The sequence below is a fragment of the Bidens hawaiensis genome, unplaced genomic scaffold (assembly GCF_021521415.1).
Source record: "Bidens hawaiensis isolate Kalapana, Puna unplaced genomic scaffold, B.hawaiensis_p1.1 tig00000599_1, whole genome shotgun sequence".
Taxonomy (NCBI): domain Eukaryota; kingdom Viridiplantae; phylum Streptophyta; class Magnoliopsida; order Asterales; family Asteraceae; genus Bidens; species Bidens hawaiensis.
The window spans coordinates 4,672,079-4,678,638 of NW_027491036.1; positions in this window are offsets into that span (position 1 = coordinate 4,672,079).

The following is a 6,560-nucleotide window of genomic DNA, read 5'->3' on the forward strand; positions in this document are numbered from 1 at the left end:
ACGGTTTGAACCCAAAACCGAAACCCTAATTATCAAGGCTGTCACATGGATGATTTATGCTTGGTTTGATGTTATATGATATGTAGATACACTGAGTTTGCAACCCGAGACCCGGAGAGTCGTTTAAGCTAGCAAAACTCATCGAAAACCGACAAGGTAAACCCGTAACACTCGTTTAGGGGCTGTTTAGTATTGGGTTGTGACGTGCTTGTTGTTAGCTTGTGAAAATTTTCCGGATCATTAGGGATCATATAAATGAGTCCCTGTTCAAATTTGGTAATTTTTTGATAAACGGAGAATATTTGGTGAATTTATTTCTGTTTATGAGCGTTTATTTGGGAAAAATAGCTAAACATATTGAAAAATTATGAAACTTGGTTTTGGTGTTTAATATGTGATGGTAAGATCACTGGTAAAGTTTGGGGATCATTGGAAATTCCTAAGTATGGTTTGTGCAATTATGGTTTAAGCGAATCTTAACAGCCGAAAAACGCACAAAAAGGCATTTTGTCAAAAGAGTTAGGTTCTGGAGATTTTGCAGGGGCTATGTAATAACATTGAGGCAATTTTTAAAAATTATTGGATTTTTTGGAGGTCTTTTGATATAAACGGGCCATTTATTACACGATTATAACCTATTAAATGAATTTTTATAAATAAATAATTAATCATAAAATTTCTGAAAGTAATTTTATAAAATTCTCCATGTCTTAATGTATTTTTACAAAAATTTACATAATTTATATATAAGTACATATTTAGTTATGATGAATCAAAGATTTAAATTATATTGTTTTAACGAAACCGGCAGTTTTGTGTTTAACGGACTGACTGGTATGTCAAAATGTCAAAAGTGGTCAAATATCATATTTTTGATTGAAACTGATAAAAACAAACTTTTTACGAGAATTCCGGACAATTCGGGTGGATTGTACGCGTTTTGTATAATCTAACCCGTGTGAAAACAGAAACGAACCCTGCGATCAAACCAGATACCGAAACCTTAAAATTCATTCATAAATCAAATCATTTTATCAATCAATATATTTACTTAAGTTTATGTGATCTTACCTAATCCCGAAACGTATAAACAATCAACTTGGCTAGGCTCGGGAAACGGTGAAACTGAGCCAAATCCAGTTTTTAACATTTCATAGTATACAACGTCACAATCTAAGACTATGGTCATGTTCTGGGCCTAACAGCTATACCCAGATTATCTATACAGCCCGACTTAGCTTGAACACTGTACTAGTATTAACGATACGATACCGTTTATAGGAATCAGGCTATAAGCGAGGCACCTGACTTATTGATACATAATTTCCGTGCGAACTATGATAAGGTGAGTTTCATGACCCCCACTTTCTAAACTGTTTTACGAACTTTTGGGGTGAAAAGCACGTTTACATATACTTATATATTTGAAAACGTGTGATAATGTGGACTATCTAAGTACTAACACTTGACAAGTCCCCACAAACACAAGTGATTAACTTCGTGCCGGTGACATGTGGATAGTACTATCTGTTTGACAAACCCAACTGACAGAGCAGGTGGGGTATGCCGGAACATGTTAACCTAGTTGCACATTGTCATTTAAACTTATTACATACTGCTATGTGGTGTTAGACATAGTACATACTTGGGGCAAAGTGGCTGCTAAATGCCAACGGGAGTGCATGGGCAGGGGTGGCCATGTGTTTTAGCTCGTTTCGGTTTCACTTGTGGCTTAGTATAATGCATCATACACATACATATATACATACACACTGTAAACTTTACGAACTCGTATACTGATTTCGTTGATACTCGTGAAACTTGAAACTCACCAACTAGACGTAGTTGACCCGTTTTAACATGCTTTTCAGGTAAAGCAAAATTAGAATTATTTGCTTACGTGCTTGGTGTTAGAAGAAGAGTTGAATAACTGTGAATAGACGTAGATATATAATATTAAATAAAAAGCTCGTAAACCGGTTATGTGATTCTCATCTAGTTGTAAACATAGTACCAACTCATGTAATATGATGTAAATTAGTTGTTGAATTTCTTTATAAACAATGTTGTTGATACCAGTGTTATCTGTTACATTCCCGTATTACACTTCCGCAACTACCTAGTCGGGGTGTAACAGAAGTTGGTATCAGAGCCATTGGTTATAAAGAATTAGGATGTCCCTTAGGATACCCTAAGATAACCGTAGGCTCGATTAACTCTGGGAATAAAATAATATTAAATAATATACACTGATGATTCTCGTGATGAACGCGAATGGACAAGTGGGTTATTATGGTCCGGAACGTAATAACGGACTTGTTTGTACGCGGAAATTCGAGAAGAAGTCGATAAACAATCGAATAGGTAAAAACAACAACATATGTGTATAAAATATAATAATAGATAAATATCTGTGTATATAAACGATTATTTGTGCTTATGTGTATAAATACCTGCATGTATTTTACTATGATTAATATAGAAGGATATTATTCTTATTACTAACCATTGTACAGGAATATGTCAAGATCTACTGATCGTTTATCTAATACCCTACCAACATGGTCTGAGGAGGAGGAGGAGGAGGATCCAGAGGAGGAAACGGGGGAGGAATCAGAGGAAATGGAAGAAGGTTCCGATGCGGTAATTCCCCACGAGGTACCCTCAGGTCAACCCGACTTATCGGGTTACCGTGGTGACACCTATCCTCCTAGGGAATCCCCTAGGAATGTTGTAGGACAGGGAGCTACTAGTGCTTATCATTCACCAATTAGAGCACCCAGATCCCCTACTCCACCCGTACAGCATACACCAGCACCCCTACCCACCATTAGAAACCGTTAGACAGCTCGTATTTCAGTGCGCCCACCTGAGCACACCTCTCCCCCACCTCGATCTACGTATCATAGGGGAGAAACATCACGTGTCCAGGTCACTGAGATACCTATTCCTACTTGGGGTTTACCCGCCCCGAGCCACCTCGTCATTCTGATTCAGCATGGTTGGATTTAGCGACTGATCAGCTTTTAGAAAAATCAAATTCGATAAATAATCTAAACCAGCATAGACATGATATGCAAGATCACATGTGGTACATGCAGCAAGAAATCAGAATTGTGCAAAGATCCAGTGCTCACAGCCACGGGCGTTAGGATCGGGCAATGATACTACTAGGAGTATGTTTAGCGGTTAATGTGGCCCTAGTGGCTGCTGTTTTTTGGTTGTGGCTTCATGTTACGAAAAATGGATAGGACATAGTAGTATAGCCTTATGTAAATAGTCTTTTGATATCCCAAGCAGCATTTTGTTACAGCGTGTTGGGCTGACTTGGGAGTTGTTTGTGGTTTAGTACTATTTCAAGCACTGGCCCTTATCGGGTTAAGTCTACATGTCATTTAGTGACAAATTTTGATACGTATATACAAGCGCTGGCCAATACCAGGATAAGCCTATGCGCTAATTTTGGATGCATATGTACCGTAATGATTATAATTAATACAAATGTGTTTTCTTTGGCATAGTTGTGTGTTGTGAAATTGTAATATCGTAAAGTTGTGCTGGTTATAGTGAGACGATATTAATTATTATATAATTGATTATTTTATAGAATGGCCCCGAAGAAGGCAAACCCTTTATCCGAGGCGGAAGTGACCGAAATGATTGCTCGACAATTGCAAGCAGTGATACCAACAATTGTAGCACAAGTCACTGCAGGCATAGGTGCCAACAATACTGTCACTCAACCTACGAGCACCACTCCGGTCACTGTTAATACACCTCCGCTGGACACTAATGTACCCCCGGGTGTTACTACCCCGGTGAATACTGATAATGTTGTAAACACTAATAATACTCGCCCGACTGTTAATGTTGTTGGGAACCCTGAAACCGTTTTGAACCCAAATAATGTCACGAATCCAAACCCCGTACCGGTTATTAACCCAACTGCTAATAATAACGCTCAACCAAATACTGGTAATGATCGTAATAATAACCGAGAACCCCCACGTCAGGAGTACGCATACAAACAATTTACATCTTGTAAACCGATTGAGTTTAAGGGTATTGAAGGACCTAGCGGGCTGGTCAAATGGATAGAAAAGACCGAATCAGTAATTAATATCAGTGAGTGTCCACCGAACCGCGTGGTCAAATTTGCTACCTGTATGTTTCTAGACCAAGCGCTGATGTGGTGGAACACGGTAGTCCAAATAAGGGGACAAGATGCTATTAATCGTATGTCATGGACTGAATTAAAAACCCTCATGCTAGAGCATTTTTGTCCTAAAAGTGAGATTCAGAGGTTGGAACACGAGTTATGGAATCTGGAAATGAAAGGAGCGGACCATGTGGGATACACGAATCATTTTAACGAACTGTCCCGCTTAGTTCCGTGGTTAGTTACACCGGAAGCGGAGCGAATTGAACGTTATATCTGGGGACTGACCCCTGCTGTGAGAAGTATAGTGAATTCAGTAGCCCACCCAACATTAGAAAGTGTTGTATCACAAACGGGTGTCGTTACTTTTGATCTTATGAGGATTGGAGTGATAAGGATGCCAGGTGAAACAACAAGTTTAAAACGAACTGATTATGGGACAAGAATGCAAGGAAACCCTCAAAACAAACGGGCTCGTCCGAATACCCGAAGTTATGCCATGACCAGTTCTAATGTAAAACAAGAGACCTATAAAGGGACGTTACCGAAGTGCAGAAGATGTAACTTTCATCATGTGGGTGATTGCAAACCGATCATTTGTCAAAAGTGTGGAAGAACGGGACACTATGCCCCCAACTATAGAACCCTCACCAATACTGTTAACCGTTCACCGCAATCAACTCAACTATCTAGACCTCAACCAACCCGCCCACAACTCAACCAACAAACCCCACCTACCACGAACCTCCATGCCTGCTATGAATGTGGCAGTACGGAACACTTTCGGAGATACTGCCCCAATCTGAACCAGGGTGAAGTGAGAAGGCAAAACCAAGCACAAGCATCAACCTCCAACGCAGCTAGGGGACGCGCGTTTGCATTAGGACCGGGTGAAGCGCGTCATGATCCGAATGTGGTGACAGGTACATTCTTAGTTTCAGGTCAGTATGCTTCAGTCTTGTTTGATACGGGCGCCGATAGAAGTTTCGTATCTGTTAACTTCTTACCTTTAGAAAATATGCCGGTGAGTGAGCTAACAAAACCATATACTATAGAACTCGCTAACGGTAAGTCTATACTTGTTAACCGAATAGTCCGAAACTGTTCCCTTATCCTAAACGACCACCCATTCCTTATTGATTTACTTCCAGTGGAATTGGGAAGTTTTGATGTTATAGTCGGTATGGACTGGCTATCTAAGTATAAAGCTGAAATTGTCTGTAAAGATAAGACCGTTAGGATACCTCTTCCGAATGATGAGGCGATGATTGTTCAAGGTGAGAAATCTGGTACGGTACTGCCTCTCGTATCCCAACTTAAGGCATTGAGATATTTACGCCAAGGTTGTACTTTATACTTGGCAAGTGTAACAATTAAGGAACCCGAGGAAAAACGAATGGAAGACATCCCAGTGGTACACGAGTATTCAGATGTATTCCCCGATGAGTTGCCTGGTTTACCACCGACCCGACAAGTTGAATTCCGTATTAACTTGATACCGGGAGCAGCACCCATTGCTATGGCACCTTATCGACTTGCACCTTCTGAAATGCAAGAACTATCCAACCAATTGCAAGAATTGTTAGACAGGGGTTTCATCCGACCTAGTTACTCACCGTGGGGAGCACCAGTGTTATTTGTAAAGAAGAAAGATGGGAGTTTTCGAATGTGTATTGATTACCGGGAATTGAATAAAGTGACTATAAAGAATAGATACCCCTTACCTCGAATTGATGACTTGTTTGATCAGCTCCAGGGTGCGAAGTATTTTTCAAAAATTGATCTTAGATCTGGTTATCATCAAGTAAGAATTCAGGAAGAAGACGTACCAAAAACAGCTTTCCGAACTCGGTATGGTCACTATGAATTTTTGGTTATGCCGTTTGGGTTGACAAATGCACCTGCAGTGTTTATGGACCTCATGAACCGAGTTTGCAAACCTTACCTTGACAAGTTCGTGATAGTGTTTATCGATGACATTTTGATATATTCGAGAAGTAAGGAGGAACACGAACAACATTTGCGGGAAATCTTAGAATTATTGAGGCAAGAGAAGTTATATGCAAAGTTGTCCAAATGTGAATTTTGGTTACAATAAGTACAGTTTTTGGGGCACATTGTGAACCATCAAGGGATCCAAGTAGACCCAAGTAAAATTGAGGCCATTAGAAATTGGCAAGTACCTAAGTCACCAAGAGAAATTCATCAATTCTTAGGACTAGCCGGGTATTATAGAAGATTCATTGAAAACTTTTCAAGTATTGCCCAACCTCTAACCCTCCTAACTCAAAAAGATCGAGCGTATGAATGGGGAGAAGAACAAGAAATGGCCTTCCAAACGTTAAAACAGAAGTTATGTGAGGCTCCAATATTAAGCCTTCCAGATAGAACTGATGAATTG